Source organism: Prionailurus bengalensis, chromosome C1 (genome assembly GCF_016509475.1).
Source record: "Prionailurus bengalensis isolate Pbe53 chromosome C1, Fcat_Pben_1.1_paternal_pri, whole genome shotgun sequence".
Taxonomy (NCBI): Eukaryota; Metazoa; Chordata; class Mammalia; order Carnivora; family Felidae; genus Prionailurus; species Prionailurus bengalensis.
This window is the reverse complement of record NC_057345.1, coordinates 66,623,787-66,647,564: the sequence shown is the minus strand read 5'-3', so window position 1 is coordinate 66,647,564 and position 23,778 is coordinate 66,623,787.

Here is a 23,778-nt window from a genome sequence, read left to right as displayed (position 1 = left end):
TGGGTAGGGGGAGTTGACCAAACAGATCAGAGGAGAAACAGGAACTAGCATGCTGTCTTCACAAGTAAACATTCTTTTTTTTTTTTTTTTTTTGATACACACCTCTTGGTTTGATATTGAGAATTTTTGGAGAGTGAATGTTTGATGACAAGATGCAGGAAGGGAAGTTTCATCGACCCTCATAAGGTCCCTGGCTGGGACTGAGAATTAAATGACAAAGACAGGGTAACAGGGAAAAAGCATACATATTTTATTGACTTTTTACATGTACATGGAAGCCTTCACAAGACAATGAAGACCTGAAGAAGTGACCAAAGAAAGAAGCTTTCAAACCTTTAAGACCAAGAAATGACAAATTCGTAAAGAATTGTCAAGACAAATGGGTTTGGTCTAGAGGTAGTAAATGATGAAGAAGTAGGAAGATAAGGGTTAGTTTAATAAGGTTTGTTTGTACAGATGTCTTGGCCTCAAATTCCCTATCTCTGATGATAAGAATGTCTTCCCTCCTACTGGTATACAGACATCACCTTTCACAGGGGAGTCTTATGACCCGATTCAGGTAAGAAGGGTGGGGGTGGTGAAGGGTGGATATCAGAGTGACCTTCCTGCTTCTGCTGTTGTGTGTGTGTGTGTGTGTGTGTGTGTGGTGTGTTTTTTAATTCTTTTGGCTTAAGCTATATGATACGTCATATTATGAGGTAGCATTCCTGATGCCCATCAAGGACACCAGCAAATGCCCATCATAAACTAGGCATATCAGATCAACACCCAATAGTACACCATTTTAGTTGTAAAGGCAGAGATGTGAATGAGAAAGTTGTCCAATCTACATATGTGCTACTGTTTTCATATTGTCACCTGTTCCACAGTCCACAAGTATGGTCCCGTGAAGAAATTTCCTATGACTGCATGTTTGAGACTGAAAAACCTCTAGCCTCATTTACAAAAGGCCCAATAAACTTCACAGACTCTAGTTGGAAGCAGACATCTTAGATTTTTCAATTTCACTAAGGAATGGCCTCTAAGGACTATATAAAGTGATTTTCAGTGGACATAAATAGGTCAGTTCATTTGTCTCCTACTTTACTGAAAAGTGAGATTACCATGCTCAATAAATTGTTAAGAACCTTGGAATAAACAAGATTGGAGGATTAGTGACAAGATTTGGGAATGGGAAATTGAACCACATAAAATAAGTCTGGAATTTGAACATGTCTGTGTTTGAGGTGATCACTCATCAAATCCTTTCCACCCTTATTCCCCATTCTCATTAAAGAAACTCCTCATAATCAGGTGACCAAGCAAACACTCTCTACATGTTGTCATCCTCTTCACTCAATCAGATGAGCAGTTCATTGTTAAATGGGCACACCACAAAGCAACCATGCAAAAAAGGCAATGCACAGACTAAAAATCATGTATTTCCTTCAACACTGACCTGGTTACTTTAATTGCCAAGTTTTTTTGTTTTCTTGAAATAGAAACCAATTTTAAATTCCTTATATGTTAAAAAACTTGCAGAACATCTGGTGTTGGCTTGATTAATTGAAGGAGGACAGAATTATGTCCTCACTGGAACAATGCCTTAGAGTCACTTAGATTATTCTGAATTTGGATTGTGTACTGAGTTGAATATTGTACCCTAAATTATTTAAGGTCACATGTAATTAGTAATTAGTTAAGACAAGATCATACTGGATTAGGATAGGCCCTAAATCCAATATGACTGGTATATTAACAAGAAAATGTGGGCACAGAAACTGTATTATTTTGATTTGTAAAATAAGAAATTGTGAAGCTGAATAAAGGAAACTTCACTTAAAATAGAGTTAGGAGGCCAAAAGGGGGAGCTCTCACATGCTACCATTTCATCACCTACAGGAAGAAGCCTACTTTGCTACTCCAGCAGGAGGAAGATTTCTGTCCATGCCCACACAGCCTTGCCAATGAGCAACTGTCACAATGCAGCCAATCAGAAAAAGTCACCACCCAGAACTCTCACTTCCTTCCAATAGATTTTCATTCAAAGCAGCTTCTCCCAGCTTTCTCCTTTTTTCTCTATCAAGTAATGCTCCTCTCCTTTATTCATTGGATTTGCCTATGGCTTTCCCATGGCTTGCATGTCCCAAATTGTAATACCCATGCCATTTCCAAATAAACCCAATTTGTTGGTAAAATAAGTGGCTGTTTTATTTTCAAAGTCAACAAAATATATATTTGGTCATCCTCTACTGTTTCTGACATGTAGCTCCTAAAACATTATAATTTCCTATATAAGGACAATGGAGACATCTTTTGTTATAATACTTAGTTTTGTTCACAGTTCCTAAAATAGCTCCAGAGCAATTAAAGGTTAAATGGATGTCTTGTTATTCTTATAGTAAGCCCCTTTCAACTTCACCTGAGTTTATGTTACTGAGGTTACTTTTATGAAGCCCCTAAGGTTGCACTGGTTTCCAGGGGAACCAATTAGGTATTTAGAGGGTTGAAACTTTGAGCTCCATCCCTGGAGTTGGAGAGAGTGACTGTAGATTGACTTAAGCTCTAATGACCAATGATTTAATCAATCATGCCTAAGTAATGAATAGGCCATAACAATCCCAAAAGGACATGTTTTAGAGACCTTCTGGGCCAGTGAACAAATGGAGGTTTTGGAAGAGTGGTGAGCCCAGAGAGGGTGTGGAAGCGCTAAGCCCTTTCAGATTGACCTTGCACTGTCCATCTCTTCCATCTGGTTGTTCCTGAGTTACTTCCTTTTATCATAAATCAGTAACTGAGTGAGTTAATGGCTTTCCTGAATTCTGTGAGCCACTCTAGCATATTAATTGAACCCAAGAAGGGAGTCGTAGGAACCTATGATCTGTAGCCAGACAGAAGTACAGATAACAACCTGGATTTACAGTTGGCATTTGAAGTGGGGGAGAGGAAAGGCAATCTGTGGGATTGAGCCCTTAAGGTGTGGGATCTGATGTAATCTCTAGTGTAGAATTCAGTTACATTGTAGGACACCCAGCTGGTGTCCAAAGAATCTGAGAATTGCTTGGTTTGGGACACACACACACACACACGCACACACGCACACACACACACACACACACACACACACACACTTGGTGGCCCAGTGTGGGGAATAAATTTAAGAATTCTCTGAGCTTACACCAATGGGTTAACAAGACTTGGATTGGAAAGCCTCTACAGGGCGAAAGCACCCAGAGCTAATTAGAGAGAAAAATGTCTTGTTAACTCTTAGGTAGCATGCTCTATCTATTTTAGCCCCTAAAAAAGTTAAGATAAACAGACATGGTTCCTGATACCTGCAGTAAATGGCCGTCGGCTTGGCTCCGGGATTTTGATTTGTCTTGACTCTAATGCCTTGACTCTAACACCGCATGCCTTCGAAACCCCCTTTTGCTCACACACATGACTTAATGATCACTGTTTTATTGTCTCTTTCTGCACATTTATCATATATATAAGCCTTCTGATCCTAATAAGTATGGAGAAAGGACCCTTACTCAGGGCTCTTGTCTCCTCCAGGACATTAGCCTCTCTCATATTCAATTCTGCATCTGCTATCTTGCTGAACGAGAGAGAATTACAGCCCAGTAGTGCTGTGAGTGTAATGTTAAGAGTAGAGACCCAGAGAAGTATTTTTCCTTTGTGGGAACACAGACCCAAAGGGAGAACACCACAGGAAGATGGAGACAGAGACTGAGTGATGTGTCTATAGCCAAGGAGCACCAAAGATGGCTGGCAACCACCAGAAGTTAACAGAAAGGTATGAAAAAGATTCTTCCCTAGAAACTTCAGAGCACATGACCCTGCCGACATCTTGATCTCAGGATTCTAGCCTCCAGAACTGTGAGAGAATAGATTTCTGTTATTTGAAGATACTCAATGTGTGGTACTTTGTTATGGCAGCTTAGCAAACTAATACAGGTTTCTGTACATGTCAGATCTCTGCTAGCATCCCCTTCTGTGGATCAACCGAATCAAAACAAAATTTCCTCTGAGCAAAACATTCACTTCAAAATGAAAGAAGCACAAAAATTGTTTGGTTCGCAGAGGAATTTTTGTAGTGGCTGGGTTGTCTCTTACTGGAAAAGGGTTGAATGCATCTTCAGTTGTAGTGGGTTAGTGTGATAAGATTAAAGAAAGGTGCACAAGGTCATGTCCCTTGTGAAAATTGTAGACATAGCGAAAAAGAAAGGTTTTCAATGCTTATTATATAATTCTGTGTACAAAATGAGAAGAGGAGGTGTATTTGTTTTCCAGAGATAATTTGATAATTTAGGATTTTACATTGTATTTCCTTTTCACACAAGAGCTACATCTCCATACTGTCAACTGTACCCATTGGAATTGCAAAGTTTCAAGGTAGGATGGAGACTTAATAAGACAAATAAGTGATAAAAGAGATAACAACGAAACATGTTAAACCATAGGAAAGTAAGTTATAGAAAAACAAAAACTAACCTCAGGGAGGTTGCAGGAATAAATAGTAGTCAAAGCAGAATAGAGGCTATATTTTATACAACACAATATAGGCATTTAATAAATGTGAATATGTTTTCATTATTACTTTTCTCTTGCTATCATTAACGTTATTAATTTATGAATCACTGCAAACTTAGAAAATAGATGGTAATTGTAATGCTTAATTAAACTAGGCAAAGTGTTACCAGAGTAAATGAATAAGTAAAACTTCCAAGTTCATTTTATGAAAACCTCAGCAGTTTTATGTTATTAAAATCCATACTAGTAGGTTCTTTTTTTACAGATAAATTTTCTGGTATTTTTCTACATCAAATATTATATTAGTCACATAATTTATATACTTATAACATAGGCAACCAAACATATGTATTTTAGCACATCGTTATATATTTATCTTAGGTTCTACAGAAATTGAAGTAGGGGCGCCTGGGTGGCTCAGTCGGTTGAGCGTCTGACTTCAGCTCAGGTCACGATCTCACGGTTCGTGAGTTCGAGCCCCGCGTCAGGCTCTGGGCTGATGGCTCAGAGCCTGGAGCCTGCTTCCGATTCTGTGTCTCCCTCTCTCTCTGCCCCTCCCCCATTCATGCTCTGTCTCTCTCTGTCTCAAAAATAAATAAACATTAAAAAAAAAGAAATTGAAGTAAATCAAAAAGTGTCTGATTAAAATATTTGAGGTGAAAAGAGAGAGAATTGGAATTTAAACAGTATTCAAGGTTTTCTACATTTTGTTATGAAACTGTTTTTTAGAAAACACATTTCAAGGAAAACTGGATTATATATAGGTTTATTTATAATTTAAGATCTCATCCCCCCAAAGATACAATTAGATTGTAGCAAATTACTTATTATAAAAATACTTTATATCTAATGAGCACTTCCTATGTGCAGGGCACCATTCTGAACTCTGTTCATATATGTGAGCTCACATTCACAGTTCAGTGAAAGAATTATTGATATTATCCTCATTTTGCCAGAGGAATTATGGCATAGGGAAGTTAAAATAATCTCTCCAAGGTCATAGAAAATTGAAATAACATTCTTTAATGTTAACTGGTTAAAATTGTGTAGAAAATAAGATTTCCCTCAAAACTCATAACCTCACATGGCATTTCTCCAAGTATGTTTTCCTTTCCCATTACAATATAATAAGCAATGTAGGAAAAAGAACTCCATGCCCACAAAACACCGAGAGATGTTGGTTTATACAAAGATAGCTGTGTGTGTGTCATATATCTGTGTGTGTGTGTGTGTGTGCGTGTGCATTCATGTGTGTGTGTATGTATATGCATGAAGATTTTAGTCTTTAATAGACTAATGTATATTGCAATTCATGAAAAAAAAGGGTGTGGACAATTATTTAGCCAAAATATTTACTGAATTGCCACTATATTCTAGGTACTGGGCTAGGAACTAAGGAAGCAAAAATGACATGTATACATATGTCTCCTTGAGAAGTCATGAATAATAAGGGCCAAGAAGAAATACAAGGTGTAGTTTAAAGATATAAAAAGTAATCTCAGGGAAGTTTTGGTAGGAAATGACATTTAAGGTTTTTGAAATAAAATCAGTAGAAAAATGAGTTACTTAGCTGAAGAGAAGTGAAGATTTTCCAGACAGAAATACAGCATGTGCAAAGACGCTGAGGTTAATAGAACGGTAGATTCAGTAATTATGAGAAGTCCAGCACAGCTAGATTAGGAAGAATGAAAAGATACCACCAGAAGGTGAGCCCAATGAACTTGACTTAGGTTCAGAGACTTAGTGAGATTTGCTAAGGATTTTTTATTTTACCTCAAGTGTAATTAACCAATAAAAAAGTTTTTTATCAAATGTATGTTAATATTAATTATCTATTATGCAAAGATAAAGGGTAATTGCCACTTACCTCAAGACCTGACTTAATAACAGAGATCATATTCACTCTGCCTCCAAAGTATATTTTTGATCTCTTTGCTTCCTTTCATGTCTATTGATACTCCCCTGGTCTAAATCACCATCCTTTCTCAACTTTATTATACCAATAACTCTGCTGCCACTTCCCAATGCCCTCAATTTCTTGACTTACCCCCAAAGATCATTTTAACACATAAACATCAGATTATATCCCTCCCTTGCTCTAATACCTCCAGTCCTGTCCATTGTTAGTAAAGAACCAATGTCTCACCATGGCGGTCAAGCCCCTTCATGCTTTCATTTCTATCTATGCTCTGATCTTGCCTACTCCTACTTTAGGGCCTTTGTACTTACTAATCCCTCTGTTTTGTCTTTAGACACTCCTTAGTACAGGCATTATAGGGACATCCAGACAAAGGGAGAAGCAGATCAGAATTCATTTTCCACCAAATAATATGAAATTCATAAAGTTGTTTCTTTGTCCAATTTTATCATCTCTTAGATTTCTAGAGCTCTGCAAGAAGAACCCAGATAACTCAAAAATCTAAGTATTTCAGGCAATTTGAATACAAAACGTAAAGACTGATAGCTGATTTTTCTCAGAGGATAAAACAAAGTTTGGAGTTAGAGAATACACAAAAGTTACAGTTATCTCAAATTTCTATTTCCCTTTTTACATGTGGGTACATGTGTGGGGAAAAGTCTGGCCATTTCTTTTTAAGTGAGAAGTCACAACCTTAATTCCCTAGTGCGTGAGATATTAATATTGAAACATACTTTCCACTGCCCTTGTTAATTATGATGCCTTACTCCTAGGATTAAAAAAAAATGCTTCTGTAAAACAATAGATGGATTGTTAATGTCCTTGAATGTGTCTTTCTACGGTGGGTGCTGGGATCTGGGTGTGGTTCCTGAGTTGATTACTCAGTTTAAGTAAGTAGCATATTTTTTAAATAGCAAGCTAACACCATCTGCACAGACTATGTATTTTGACTGCTCATAAGCTACAGGAAATCAACTCTGCCCTAATTTCCTACATGATTCAATAGGGTGGAAGCCAAGGGAATACAAGCTAACGTGACCTTTAAATACATTCCTATGATATTAAGCTTCAGATGAAAAGTTCTGGGAGGTGGACTGCCCTTTAATATTAGGAATATGCATCTTTGCTGGTATTAGTAAATAAAACAGCAATTTTCAAGTTATTAGTCTTAGCAACAGGAATTGCCTCAAATTCACAGAATTTATGCAAATATTGTAAAGCTTAGAATTGTAAAGACCATTTAAATGTAATTACAACCTAGTCATCTAGATGGGTGCCCAAATTTAATATAATATGCTTATAGTGTGGCTTTTTGCAATATTATTTCTAATTATTCTTTATCTTTACATGGTTGCCGGAATCTTCTTAATGGTTTTCTTAGAAGCTCTCTCACATTACTAGATCTCATCATTATATTCTAAATTTATGAATTTGATACATACATATATTAGTTGCAAGGACTACATGATAAAAATGTAAGAACGTCTAAACTAGAGAGTGAATTTTCTAAGAAAGTGTTGGTAATATTGATGGATCATTGTCTGTGGCAGTAATGTTGTTGCTTCTTCTTGGGAAAATAATAAACAAAAAAAAATTGCTCAAACCACTAAAATGAAGCCTGCAGACCTTCCAGGGACAGCTGGAACTTCAAAGTAGAAAACACTGGAATGTCACTTACATCTTCAGATAAACATATTTGAAACAACAGAATGCAAAAGAGGGTGCAAGTCTGAGAGGAACAATTAGGCCATTATTCTGTCTAGATACAAAGAGGTAATAACACATTTATCACAATCCTAAAATGAACACATGGCAATAATCACGTTTTCCTTCCATTGAAAAATGTTATTATTTAATGTTTTTTTTAAAAATTATTTAATCAAGCAAAAAATGTTAAACAATTTTTTTCAAAATGTTATCATTGTGACAATAAGCCAATTGCCCTTTCCGGTCATGGCAAAGAAATTAAAACCTAAGATATTCGAATTCGGAATATAAATACTAGTGAATGTAAGAGAAACTTGATTTTTCTCTTCATTCATTCATTCCAAAATATTGGAAAGGTATATACCAAGATTGTGGAAGTTGGGGGTTCAGAGATAAAATACTGTCTCCGGAACTTAACAAAAAGATTTGGTCCAACTTCTACTGGAAGAGTGGTCACTCAGCAGTCATGTTTATGTTTTGCTTCTGCTCCCTTACTTTGGCTGATGAAAAAAGTGGAGAGTTCTCAGTCCAAGCTGGAATTTTCACATTCTTTCCCCAGCAAATGTGGAAAGGGAGTTCAGAGACATTCTTCATGTAGCTAGAACTATAGAGTCTGTAGTAGACTCTTGAGCTCCAGGTCAGCCATATTGTATTTTGTCATGAGGATAGAATCATAGACAGCTGGTTTACAAGGAGAGAAAATAATGACGTAGAATGGAGACAAAGAAGCAACGACAATGGAGAGAAAAACCTCTGTTGACCTTGGTCAAATTTTCAGATTCTTTTTTGATGACTTTCTGTACTTCAGCCCCTGGGTTCCATTAAACATTTCTAAATCTTTACATTAGAATCCTCTGTTTTCCTTAATCCAGTTTATTGCTTTCTGTTAATGTATTTCTGTAGTTAGCAAATACAAGAGCATTTTACTCTAGTGTAAAGCCAGAAAACTAAGCCAATAATTACAAAACAGGTGCTAAATGGTAAAGAAAGCACATAGAAAGGATTAGACACCAAACTAAGCTACAAAGGATTATGGGTGTTGGGAGCAAGGTACAAAAAAGATAAAGACAGAAAACGTTCCTGGAGCGAAGGTTGTCACAAATTTGATGCTTAGTCTCTATGCTAACAAACATAGCAGAAAAACAAAGCAGGGACAGAAAATATATGCAAAGTTTGACAGTGGGTATATAGTTGATAGATACTAGATTTGGGGTTCTCTCTGTGTCTTTACAATACATGTCTGGGGAAAGGCTTCCCGGTAACAATTACCCTGAATCAGAGGGGCCAGTTTTGTTCTAGGGTAAAGTGAGAGAGAGCACAGAGAAAACCACATGTGTGTGTGCACATGCATGCACGCACACACATTCTTGTTTGCCAAGGCATCAAGCTGATATCCAGAACAGTGGCTATTAATTCAGTATCTCTATTTCTTTGAGATGCTACAGATATACAAAACAGTTAGGTAAGCACAGGTGTTATCAATGGAAAATAAAATGCCTACAAACTTCATTAAGATAAACTTTGTCATTGATGTTAAAGAAGTAAAGTCTCTTTTTTAAAAGATAGTAAGGAATATTGTTTCTGTAACAGTTCCATACTTTAGGACTTACCTACTTCAGTTGGCAGTGGATTTTCTTTGCCTCAGGCTTTCTAGTTTAGTTGGTTATCGTGACCAAAAGTCTTACTGCAATTTCCCTTTAGAAACTATAAGAAGGATTCTAGATAAGTTCCATCAGGTCCACTTCAAATACCTGGATATCATATCAACAAAATCTACTACTTCCCATTTCATTCATAAAAATACCACAAAAACATCTAAAGCGAAGTGATTTATAATTTTTTCAAATTTCACCACTTTCCTTCCTTTCTAAAATGAATATGCTGTGTGGAAGCCAGAAGATTCATTTAAAAAAAATACAGATAGTAAAACAAACAACTCAATAAACACACACACACACACACACACACACACGCACACACGCGCCAGCAAAAACAAGGAGAAGGGAAAATCTACTATAATGAAGAAGTCCACATCTTCCTCCTTGATCAATGGAGCTACCAAGTTCTTTGATCCAAGGGATTCCAAAACACTGACATACCTAACACTCCACAAAAGTAACCTGACATGGAGAAATATACACAGATTATTTGCAATACTACTAGTTCATGTATCATAAAAATTTTAAATCTAAAAACTCTTAGAAATTATTTTTAGTCTCCCAATATTACCAAAAATGGAAGCCTAGAAAACTTAAAAGATTCTTGGAATAATCTGTTTTGTGGTCTGCCAGAAGTCACAACTCATGCTCTAACTACATCATCTCTGGACCTATAATAACCTTCTTAACATCTGTATTCTTCAATGTTCTCCCTCTGTATAAAAAGCATGGCTATAGAATAATCAGCATAGGTTAAAATTAATGGTTTTTCTGCCTCTAGAACTTTTTACAATATGTGTCCCTTATCCTTTATTGTATGCTACTCAGAATTGCACTTATCTTACATTTGTTTCAGGAGTCTGTACTATTGACAATCACCTCCAAAATAAAACTGAAACCACTTTTTTAAGGCTGGAATTAAATTGCTCTCTAAATAACCACTCATCTGCTCCTGTCTTTAACAGTACCTCTAGTTATGGATCACCCCTCCACAACCTATTGCATCTCCAAATATAACAACATTCTTCTGAGCCAGTTAACTGAACATTTGCTCCAAATCAACTAAAGTCCTATTGAAATCTATCTTTTCTGTTCCTCTCAATTTGTATTTGATTTATTTATTCTGGGAAGACAACTCAAAAAACTCCTTTCTGGGCACCATTGTTTTATGAGTTCCTTTCTCTGTTCAGCATTTTTTAACAATGCTGTTCATCTCACTGAATCACAGACAGCTCTGAACTTAGAATTTTTTTTTTCCAGCAATGGCAGTGGATTACACTACTCTAGCCATAGATGATTGGAATTACTGGTAAAACTACATGATTTGTGAAACAGAGTTTTTCTCCATGCCACACAAAAGGGTCAGTACAATAATAGTCATCATGACTTTACTGTTATTAACACCATTAACCAAATTCTGGCCAACAAACAATATGTTGACCCATTGGCTGTCTTGTGTTTTTGTTTTGTTTTTTTTAATTTTTTTTAACATTTATTTATTTTTGAGACACAGAGGGAGCGTGAACAGGGGAGGGTCAGAGAAAGAGAGAAACACAGAATCTGAAACAGGCTCCAGGCTCTGAGCTGTCAGCACAGAGCCCGATGCAGGGTTCGAACCCAGGACCGCGAGATCATGACCTGAGCCAAAGCCGGACGCTTAACCGACTGAGCCACCCAGGCGCCCCGGCTGTCTTGTGTTTATGTTTGTTGTTCTGCTGTTGTTTGGTTGTGTTTGTTTGTTTATTTATTTATTGCGCACATGCATGCGTGTGTGTGTGTGTGTGTGTGTGCGTGCACATGCATGTTTGGCCTACAATTAGATATAAAAGATGAAAGGCTCTACCAAAGCAGACTTCCTACTCCTGTCTTAGAATAACGCATGGCTCTGGATATGATCTAGGCATCTACAACGCACAGGTCCACTTGGTTTTTCAGTTCTCTCCTTTAATCACTTAACTGTTTTTTAAGTTACTTCCTGCCGTCACAAAAAGTGCAATCATAGTGATTGCAAAATGTCCTTCTCCTTTCCCCTACATGAATCATCTTTAAACATTTTTATTAATAAATGATCTCCTATGCTCTTCAAAATTTTTTTTAATTTGATATATTTCAGTCTCACTGAATTGCAAACAGTTCCATTTTCCTTCGGCATTTAGATTTTATTAGCTTTCAAAAAAATATTAAATTAACATGCTGAATCATAAAAGAGTCAATAAGATGTTTTTTACAAGCTTTGCATACAGATTTAAGGAAAAGATTGTTGAAGAGCTGACAGATTGAAGACAGTAATAGTTAATGGACATATAGTGCAGGATAAATCACATTCTCTATGGAAATTTGTAGCAAATAATCTTTGAAGACCATTTCTTTTCATCACGGTAAAACCATGAGCAAAGAATCTAAAAACAAAAGAAACTTCTGTGTTGCACTCATAGGAAGGGTCCAAACAAGATTTTTTAAAGTAAATCTGTAGTCAAAGTATGATGCGTAAAAACATACTTTATTAATCTGTGGTTTGAAAGAACCTCATGCATGCACTTCACTTGCCCTTGAATTTCAGCACCTCATTTTTAACTGTACTTAGTTTACATTTTACTTACAGAGATTAATCTTCTCTTTTGCTAAGTGCATTGGAAATCACGAGCACTATGTAAATGATGTGAGGAAATGTATCCCCCAAGTATGAAATAAAGCTCTAACTAGATAATGCTAATAAATATTAATATGTGAAGATAGCAAAGGAATATTAAATGATGAAGCTGCCCCAAATAAGAATAATAATATACCTAAAGTTCTCAGGGAAGCCATTGAGTATTTTAGGACTCTACAAATATTAACAAAAGCAGAGCCTGAAGAGAATTGTAGATCCTAAAAGCTTTATGACTTGAGTCACCATAAGAAAAATGGACAGTGGAGGTAATTAACCAGGTGAGTTGACTCAGTTGGCTACAGCTGATAATTAAGCCTATTTTATCAGGGTTTTTCTATAGAAATTACCATATACCAGTCTTTTTCTTTCTTTCTTTTTTTTAAAGTATTTTGTAGGGTTTGGGAGTTCCTGGAAATTTTGCTTCTATCCTAACCATATTACCCATTTTTGGTTGGATAATGAATACTGAAGTCAAGGGAATAGACCGTGTTAAGCAGAATGTAGAAGGCTTTGCCACACAAAGCAGGAGTGAAGTCTACCAGGAAACATTCCATGCTCACCTTGTATGTTTGCAGGTTCACAGAGCAAAAGATGAAATGAGTGGCAAGTTCCTGAATTTTCTAGTGCAAGACAGCATCCTACATTTAGTTTTTATTGTTTCCAGTATTTGAAGAATATCCTGGGCAAGCCATAACAAATAGCTTCAATTCCAGAGGGCATTCTCTCCACTGCCCAGAATCAGGGTTGTTTCCAATACACTCCGATATTGCTGTAAAGTGACCCGACTGATGCCCGGGTCAGCAGGATTTTCTCAGAAATAATTTGTACCAAGCCGTAGTAAAGGTTTTGTTTCCATATTAAAGAAGCGGAAGAGAGATGAGGGTTCCTCGTGACACCACCCCTCCCAAACCCCATCTCACTTCCATCAAAGAAAAGATACAAAATTACGTTACTGTTATATATTAGCGGTATAAATAACAAACTCTGAGCACCACTGTAAGATTATTTCTCATCCTTGAAAGATTTGAAAGGGATGCCTGTCTACCTGCCACATTAGCAATTACTCTGTGGTCTACTCATTAAATAAGGAAACTGAGTTGGAGATACTAAAAGGCAGTATTCTTAATCACAGAACTGCTGCAGTTTAAATTGCACTTTTGCTTATGGGGATTATGTAAAACCAATAATAAGAAAATGACCTGGAAACAATTGAGTAGCCGTAGCATGATTGTTAACCTGCTTGCAAAAATCAGAGAAACACAAAAACGGGAAAAGGGAGTTATTAGAAGAAGCAGTACAAAGCAAACAGCACAAAGCAAAGAGTCTACAGATGTGATTTCAAGTAATTCAGGGAGTTTCTAGACAGTGCATAGCTTTCAGCCCCAATAAAAAGCCAATTATTAATCCTGCAATTACCCAGCCTTATCGCCATTGCCCACACATGCTGACTATGGCTAGAGTTCTAGATGAGATTCTTTTCATTAGCGTGGCCAAAGGGAAATTTAATTAGAGATACATCTCTTGAATGGACAACGGAAAATATAAGGATTAACAAATTAATCCTAGCACTTAATTACATTAAAATGTTTATCATTCAGTATAGGAAATATTGACACTCTAGCTAACCTCCTTTTTATCTGTTCTCTCTTATGTAACAGTGAAAACACTATTTTCGAAGAAGGCAAAAAAAAAAAAAAAAGGTGGGATTTCCTTCCTGCCAGCTCGTGTACTGCACAGGAAGAAATAATCAACCTAGTTTATTCTGGACCCTATCAGTTCCTGACCACATTCCATAAAGGCAGGCATCTGGAAGAAAACAAACCGGTACACAGGTAACAGAAACCAAACTCTGTAATGATGGAGAGATAGGGAAGGTGTGACTAAATGAGTTCAGGTAAAGTCTAAAACAGAGTGATGGAAAGAAACCCTGGAGGGGTATTTAAAGAGACAGTCATAATTGCACAGCAAAGCTGTATCATCCCAGCCAACAACTAAAACCCCGTTCCATAAATTGTCATCTCTGCCTGCCCGCCTCATTCTCAGTTGCCTTTTTCTTGCCTTCTCCCTGCATGTGTGTGCCCAGAGAAGATAACGTGTGTGCTTTCTTGGGGGGGATTTCTCAGCTATCTAAAAATAAGGCCCAGCGACAGGATTTTAGAACACCCACTCAAACCTTTAGGCGTGTATGCTGTAACTTTACTATTATTGTTTTGACATTTAAGAACCAGATGAATATTTTTCACTTTGGAAGGCAGACATCTGTTTTTCAGAATTCTCTCCAGAAGCTGGAGCTGTCTAGCAGGAGCATATTAAATTAAAGGAGCTCTGCCATCTTGCCCCCTACTTGTGTCCCTCAATCAAAAATATTTTAAGAAACAGAACAGAGAAACTTATGAATAAGCTTACAAGCATGAAGACTCTCCTGACGTTGATTAAATAAGTCCATACAATGTTCACTCCAAAGCAATCTATGCTAATGCAATTTACTAGGAAGAAGGAAGTGGGGCTTGGAGCTGTGATATGTGGAGACTTGCCTGAGGGGCCAGGTAGCCCAGAACTTCAGAAAAATTGCATAATTCCCATGAAAATTAATTCTGTCTGTTTTTATTAAGAAAAATCTAGCCTAAAATGCATATAATCATTTGTGTCTGGTTCTGGCATGTTGAACGCCATGGCTAAAGGAGGGAAAGGCATTTCATGAACTGTGCATGGGAGGAATTCTTTTTCGTCTGTTGTTTCGTTTGGGCTTTATTTAAGGAGGGGGGGTCTGTTTTGATTTTTCTCCGGAAAGTACACATTGCCAACTCCATCAAAGTGCAGTTTTCAAAATATGAAATTGCAAAGCCCTCAGAACATATCTAGTTCATCTGGAATTTGTAAATATATTAACTTGCTATTCTCCAGGGGAAAAGGGGTATGTTTTAGATGAATTTTGGATGTAAATTCTAAACAGGTGGACAGAGCAGCAGGAAAATGATATCGGGCTTTCCGCAGGGGGCCCACACCACATAGTTGTAGAAAATGAATCACAGGGATTGGTGGTAAAAGAAATCAGATTTGCCAAGCCGAATATTTATACATGAAAGGAGCGTGAATGTTTGGTAAGTTATAGATCGGGGATCCAAAGCCATGTGTCCTCAACCACAGTCATGCAGACTCACTTCAAGCGGCTAACTGGCCTTCACAAAAACAATACACATATTCTAATTTGATCTTTCACATTTTCTGCGATAGCCTGTGTGTTCATATGGTGAAAAACGTATCTTCCTATATGCAGACTGCACGTGGGCCTGGGAGTAATGTTGTTTTTTAATTACAAACATTTGTGAGCTTCCTGCTGATGACACCGTTTGTGACACCGACAGGAACAGAGTTCAAAGGGAGAGGTGATGAACTTTACGTCCCTCCTAGTTAAATAATACAGAAGAGGGCCAGGGAGCCCCTGTGTCATTTTCTAGCAAGGTACAAAGTGTCCCGAGAATAAATAACGGATGTTGTGTTTGGTGCCATACTCCCAGTGGGGACATAGATATTTTTGTGGAATTTCCATTTATTGCTGGCATTCCAAGAAGCGGCAGTTTGTTTGTTTCTTTTTTTCCTAGTTGGCAATTTGCAGGAAGCTTAAGAGTTTTCATTTAAAAATGCATTTTAGCACTTTCAAAACATTGGAAGTTCAGTGTTCACGTGGCCTTGGTTTACAAGGCTTCTTTAAGCGTGGTGGGTTCGTCTGTGTCGTCCCAACATAAATGCGGAAGGATCCCGATCAACACTTGCACGGTCTTCTCACAGCCCCCTAATTGTCCCAGGTGGTTTGCTCTGCATGACAAGCAATATAATGATAATAACGTAATTAAGATTTACTGAGCATTTACTACTTACAAGACACTGGATTAAATGTTTTGCATTCATTATCTCACTTAATCCCCACTCTAACTCTGGGAGCTAGGTAGCATTATTATCCCCTTTGCAAAATGGATGTTGAAGCTGTCGTTTGAAGAGGTTAATTAATTTGTCGGAGATTATTCATTCCAATCATTAGTGTGGCCAGACTCGAAGGCAGACTTCTCTGACAGTAAAGCTGGATAAGGCCTCTCAATGCAAAGTTTACTGACCATTCTCCAAGTTGATCATTGTACTAACTGCAGTTTTTTAGAGAATTAATCTTCAAAAATTACCTCAAAAACTGTAGTAAGCCCAAGTTGCTTGACTTTATTGAACTTGTTTTTATGAACCCTGAAAAAGGCAGCTGCTGACTTTTCTCTCCAGCAGTTCTCCTTTCTCAGGTAAGTGATGCAGATGATCACTTGGTACTCTCATTCCTCAGCCCCTAGGTGGTTAACGTCTGATTTCTTCTTACTGGAGCCTCCCCTCCGGGCAGCCCAATGAGACAAGACCCACAAAGGTCATGCACATGGTCTACTCCTGCTGGTCCTCATCTAACTGACAACCACTCATTCATTCTTGCTTCACCCCAGTCCAGGCATCTAAGCCCTTCCCCATTGAACAGTGCTTGGATCAGCTCAGCCACCAAGGCAGTGAGTCAGGCCACAATTATCCTGCATGTTTGTAGGTGGGAGTTAGACCATCATTTGTCCTGCCTTCTAATGGTGGAGGGTCACAGGTAAGCTCTTTGTGGATCTCCATAGAAGATCTCCACTCTGGATTTGGCGAAAGAGGGAAAGAAATTCTCTCGCTACTTGGGTGAGGGAGGGAATGAAACTCAAAACACAGTCTTCACAAATATTATGTCCTCATAAGAAGTATCCCTCATTCACCCTCATGAAATCTCAAAGGGGCCGAGAAAACTCAAAATTCTAGGCCAGATTCTATAGAATTAACATGTAAATAGGCATTTGGTGATAAGCCAAACATTTTAGCATGTTTTATGTCAGTAACTGCTACAAATTTTAATTTTTTACATGCTGCTATATCCACATCATTATATTTATATGGCTATTTTTTTTACCTTATACCAGTTTCCTCAGCTTATTAATTATCTTTCAAGGATTATTCTTTGAATTTACTAAACATTACATTTGCTTATACATTGTAATTAATGTCTCTATTCATAAAGTTGTTTACAATCTGTAAGATAATATAAAACAATATTGACTTACAAATATTTAGCCAAATCTCTGATTAGAAACTAAGGACAGGCTCTTGGACATGTAATGATTGAGTCTATGTGCATGAATTTTTGGATTATGATTATATAGTATCAAATTACCTTGTAGTAAGTAGTATGGTAGTACCTTTTTTTTTTTCTGTACCAATAGGAACATTGGGTATTATAATTTTTAAATATATTTGATATTTTACTAGATTAACTTAAAAATAGGAACTACCATGCCCATATTTAAGACTTTTGCCTTCCTTTATTATAATTTAAGATTTACAGTGTTCATATTTAACGTGCTATTTCAAAAGAAAAAAAATGTTCAGTGGCATTAAAACTATCACTTATTTTTTTGAACATCATTCTAATAGCGGATTATTATAAAGGAATAGGTAAATTGATAGTAAATACTTATTGTTAAGATAAAATAATCTATAATTCCTTCTTATCAAAGCAAGTATAAAAAGTGAAATTCTTTGTGCAAAACATAAAATATCTCTAATTCTTTTTAAGAAACTTCCTTTCTTTAGACTGCCATTGTCCATTTTATTTCTTTTCTCTATTTTTTTTTCTTGAAGTATGCAGGACTTATTCTGCCAGAGTTATTAATGTGTCAGCATTTCCATCCTTTTTGAGAGGTTTATAAATCAGCCATAAAAAATGCGATGCTGCCGTAGACTTGGCATATATCCTTCGCCCAGAAGCATTAGTTTTTTTTTCACACTTTTTAAATGAAATAGTTTGGTTGCTATGAACCTACAAAAAGGCAAAATCTAAATGTTTTCTGACTCTATGTATGTTATGCCCTTTTCCTAACAAGATCCGTTCAACAGAAAGGAAAGGAAAATTTAGAGACAGTTCAAGATAACAGCTTCAGGGAAGTCATTACAAGTTTGCCCTGTCAAAGATTTCTGTGTTAATAGCTTCATGTATACATCAATGCATACATAATAATAACTTTAGAACTTGTTCGACTCCCACTTAGGCAGCAATGGAAAAACATATTCAAGAGAGAACAGGCAGCATACAAACTGAGGTATTTATTTAAACATTTTAACTATAGAAATTTCTTTTCTGCTATCGCCCACATTTTTGTAACCAAAGCTCACTGAATATAGCTAATAGAAGATAACATGTCAGCAGTGGCAACATGTTACGGAAAAGGAACAGTATAAAAAGCTCACTTATAGATCTGTTCAACATCTACGGAGAAGTCTCTACACAGTGCTCTGGTTTCTTGGGGTCGGGGGTGGGGGAGGAAGGGGGGGACAATAGGAAAAGAAAGGCTTCATTATTGTTGCTGCTTTTGAAACTTCAGAAAAAAAGTCTGAAGTATGTTTTATTTGATTATTTTAATATACAAAGACATTCAAATATTAAGAAAATTGCCTTACATACAATATTTTTGTAATTATCTCTTTTATAAAGTTTCATTGAAGTATTAACCACATACTCATGGGAAAGCAACCACGAATAATTAAAATATATACTTATTGTTTCTTTTCTTCTTCCTACTTGTAAGATAAACGCTGCCCAAACAGTAATAACTAAGAGAAATTGTATATAGTTTTCCCACATAGTTGATAATCAAAAGTTAGTAAGAATAAAGTAATTCTCAGTATTTGTTTGAAGTGTATCTTCTATATCTTACATTTCAAAGGGGACACTGAGGTGAGTGTAATAGATAATCATTCCTAAGGGAATTTACTTTTTCAATGAAATAGCATCTTGAAAATCACCAAAAACCTTTTTGACACAGTTCATTGACCTTGCAAACATTAGATTTCGCTTCCAAAGACTGCCAGGTTATTTTACCAAAAGTATACTCCAAGAAATATCCCATTTTATAGTCCTACTCTAGAAAATGTCCTCCCTATTAAAAATAGAGGAAGTAAAAAGCAAATCTTGGGTGGGGAATAATATCATCTAAATGTAGAAGAAAAGGAATTTCCTAGTAAAATAAAATATTGCCCAGTGTTCCTTGTATCTCAGGGAACAAATAAGACATTTCACATCCATATCCAGATGCATTTTGACTTCCTTTCATTTCATAATGACTCAACCATTTTCAAATTACAGATTCTAATCTCTGACCAAATTATTCATCACCAATGTCACATAGCTTTTCCTATAATATATAATACATTGCACATAAATAATTTTTGAGAGCCATAGGAAAATAATTCTGATTTAGGATTTAATTCATTGTTGTTTTAAGCTATAAAATTTCTGACAATTAGAAGAACTTCAATGGCATACTCATCAGATTTATTTCTTTGTAACAGAAATACTCCAATCTACGATACAAAAAAACATTTAACTCATGTTTCATTCAATTTTAAATCTGTTACCAAGACTCTTCAGTCTACAGAGCTTTGTAACAGGCCAAGAACTGTTTCTCACCAGGGGAGTAGTTATCTGCAGAGGAGAGCAAAGCTTTGCTTCAAAATCCTAAGGTCCTGTGCTGTAATTCACCTAAAAGGACCTCCCAAAGGCCCCAAGCAGCATTCCTGCCTGCCACTGACAAGTTAAGCCCTTTTGGACTTGCTGGATCATGTGGCCCTAGTGGAGTAGCCAGCAAGGTACCCTGGACCTTCTGCAGAGCTTTCTCTCATTCTGAGCCTCACTCAAAACCAGCAGCTCTATTTTTTTTTTAATGTTTATTTATTTCTGAGACACAGAGAGACAGAACATGAGTGGGGGAGGGGCAGAGAGAGAGAGGGAGACACAGAATCCGAGTGGGCTCCAGGCTCCTTCCGAGCTGTCAGCACAGAGCCCTACAAGGGGCTCAACTCACAAACCTTGAGATCATGACCTGAGGGGGAGTTGGTCGCTCAACTGACTGAGCCACCCAGGCGCCCCGTAAAACCAGAAGCTCTTTAGGTCTACCAATGAAAGGGCTGGAGTAACATACCCAAATGAGGAAATATTGATTATTTCCCAATTCTAAATGTCTCACTAAGCATTGCACCTTTTGCATGTGCACTCACTTGCTTACAATCCTACCTTTAGGAAATAGGATCATCCCTTTCTTTAAGAAGAGGAAAACCGATTGGAGGGTTTAAGTAACTTGCCCTGAGTCACATAGATAGAAAAGAGCAGAACTAAAGGTGGAACAGAAGATACATTTTTATCGATTTGAAAGACTGTGTTCTTTAAATTACATCCTCCTCTCTTCTCTTGTACCCCCCCCCCAGCTTTACAGAAAAACTAGGCACTGTTGTTGTAGCAAATACAACAATGCTAAGTGCATCCATTCACTCATTTCACGTATTTTATTAATAATTTACTATGTGTTAGGCCTACGATTAGGATTAAGAATATAAATATTAAAATATATCATCCTTTATATCCTCAAGTAGCTGAATCTAGTGCAGAGACAAATATTCAGACTAAAATTATGTACTAACTATATTTATTGACATAAAAAGAAATGTGGTACTGGTTCCATGGTGGGAGAAGAGACTAAGGAGAGCTCTGTGTGTGTGTGTGTGTGTGTTTGTGGAGGTGGGTGAGTGTGGGTGTTAATTGGAGTAAAAAGAGGTTTGTCTTAAAAGACAAAAAAATATGTGTAAATGTTGCTAGCATTGTAAGAATTATAAGTACCTCCATATTGTTGGAGTGTAGGTACATAGAGGAAAGTGATAAGCTAGATAGATAAGCAGTGGCCACATCATTCAGAGCCCTATATACACACTATGGATGAGAAGGCTTGAAATATTTTCAGCATAGCATGGGGAGACAATGATAGAATTTGGATACTAAAAATAATATTATTTTGGCAATGTGGAGGCTGGCTTTGAAGGCGTGTGATCTACTATAGCTGGGCTCTGCCCCATAGGGCAGTTGAAAAGACATGATGCAAAATTCTTTGTTACTCTTCTAATCAAGAATTTGAGTCTCTTGGGGTGCCTGGGTGGCTCAGGACTCTTGATTTCAGCTCAGGTCATGATCTCACTGTTCTTGAGATCCAGCCCCACGTGAGGCTCTGAGCTGACAAAAAAGGAGCCTCCTTGGGATTCTTTCTCTCCCTGTCTCTCTCCACCCCTCCCCCATTCATGTGCTTGCTCTCTCCCTCTCTCTCTGTCTCTCTCAAAATAAATTAAAAGAAAAAAATTTGAGAACAAACTGGTGGTTGAGAGAAGGGAGGTTGGGGAGGGGGATGGATGAAACAGATAAAAGAAATTAAAAGTACACTTAATCTTGATGAACACTGACAAATGTATAGAAATGTTGAATCATTATCCTGTATACCTGAAACAAATATAACATTATAATGTTATGTTATAATATTAATGACAGATGGATGGATAGATAGATATATAGATGATAGATAGATAGATAGATAGATAGATAAAAGAAGTTGAGTTTATTCATTATCCCTTCAATCTGAGAAGAGAAGGGGAGATAAAAGTTGGTAGGCTAAAGAAATCATCCAGTCAAGATTATTGTGAGCCTTACCTGGGACAGAAGTCCTAGAAATGAAAAGGAGGTGTTACACATGAGAAATGTTTAAGACATAAAACTCTAAAGAAGCATACAATTTGGTGGTGACAGACTTGTATATAAGAATTTCTAATGCAGCAGAGTGTAACAGAGTTATAACACTGTAACAGATACTGTGCCTGGGAGCATATAACAGACACTGTTGGTACATTACTCATATCTTCTGGGTGCTCACCTTTCCAGACTTGCAAATGGTGTCCACTCTGCCTGAGGACTTTGGCATAGCCCTTTGGTAATATCCAACGGTTAATGCTGCTAGGAGCAGCCCTCAGCCAAGATATATTAAAATTTCAAGCATCCTCATGCCCTGGGTGTGATAATCCTGAGGGATTTTCTATTCCATCTCCCTAAATTCCTGGAGGAACTGAGCCTCAATAGCACCCCCCAGTTTTGGCCAACTCATTTAAATACCTATATCTCAACTGAGGGTTGATGGGGGGTGGGAGGGAGGGGAGGGTGGGTGATGGGTATTGAGGAGGGCACCTTTCGGGATGAGCACTGGGTGTTGTATGGAAACCAATTTGACAATAAATTTCATATATTGAAAAATAAATAAATAAAAATAAAAAAATAAAAATAAAAATAAAAATAAATAAAAAAATAAAATACCTATATCTCCCTTCCTCAGCCCTGATGAGTGAATTCTGGGGTATCCTCATAATAAACTACTCTCATACAGGTCCTTGCCTTTAAACCATCTTCTGAAAATTTGAATACATGTATAACAGGTAAAGAGATTGAATTAGTAATCATGGGACTTCCCACAAAGAAAAGTTCAAGTATAGATGACTTCATTGGCAAATTCTGCCAAATATTTAAATAATGATTAATGCCAACTTTTATAAAATCTTTCAAAAAAATAATAGAGGAAGGAACCCTTCTCGATTCATTCAATGAGGTCAATTTTACCATGATACTTAAATCACCAGGAAAGGAAACTATAATATCCCCTATGGCTATTACACAAAAGTCCTCAACAAAATAGTACAAAGCAAACCCAGCAACATATAATAAGGAATATAGATTATAAAAAAGTGGGATGTATCGCAGGAATGCAAGATAGGCTTAACATCAGAAAATCAATCAACGTAATACATGATGTTAATAGAAAGAACAAAAACCATGTGATCACTTCAATAGATGCAGGGAAAACATTTAACAAAATCGAACATTTTTCAGGATAAACGTCCTTAACAAACTTGCAATAGAAAGGCCCTGTGTCACCCTGTTAAAGGACATCTACCCAAAAACCCACACTAACATTATGTTAGACAGTGATGACTGGATCCTTTCCCCTTGATATCAAGAACAAGACGATACACAGTGTCCTCTGTTTACATTTTACTGGAGGTCCTAGCTGGACAAAAATCTGGGGAGTGACTTCTAATGGATATGGGTTTTCTATTTGGGGTGATGAAGTGTTCTGAAATTCGATAGTGAAGATGATGGCACAACACTGTGGGTATACTAAATACCACAAAATTATGCATTTCAACAGCATAATTTTTATTATATGTAGATTATATCTCTACAAAACTATTATTAGAAACAAATAAATGCATTTGACAAAATTCAACATCTCATTTTTTTTATTTTGAAAAGCTCTCAGCAAATTAAAAGTTTCCTCTATCTGAAACACATTCTTGAATAAACTTCAGCTAACACCATAATTACATATCTAATATTGCAATATTGAAAGTTTTCCTCT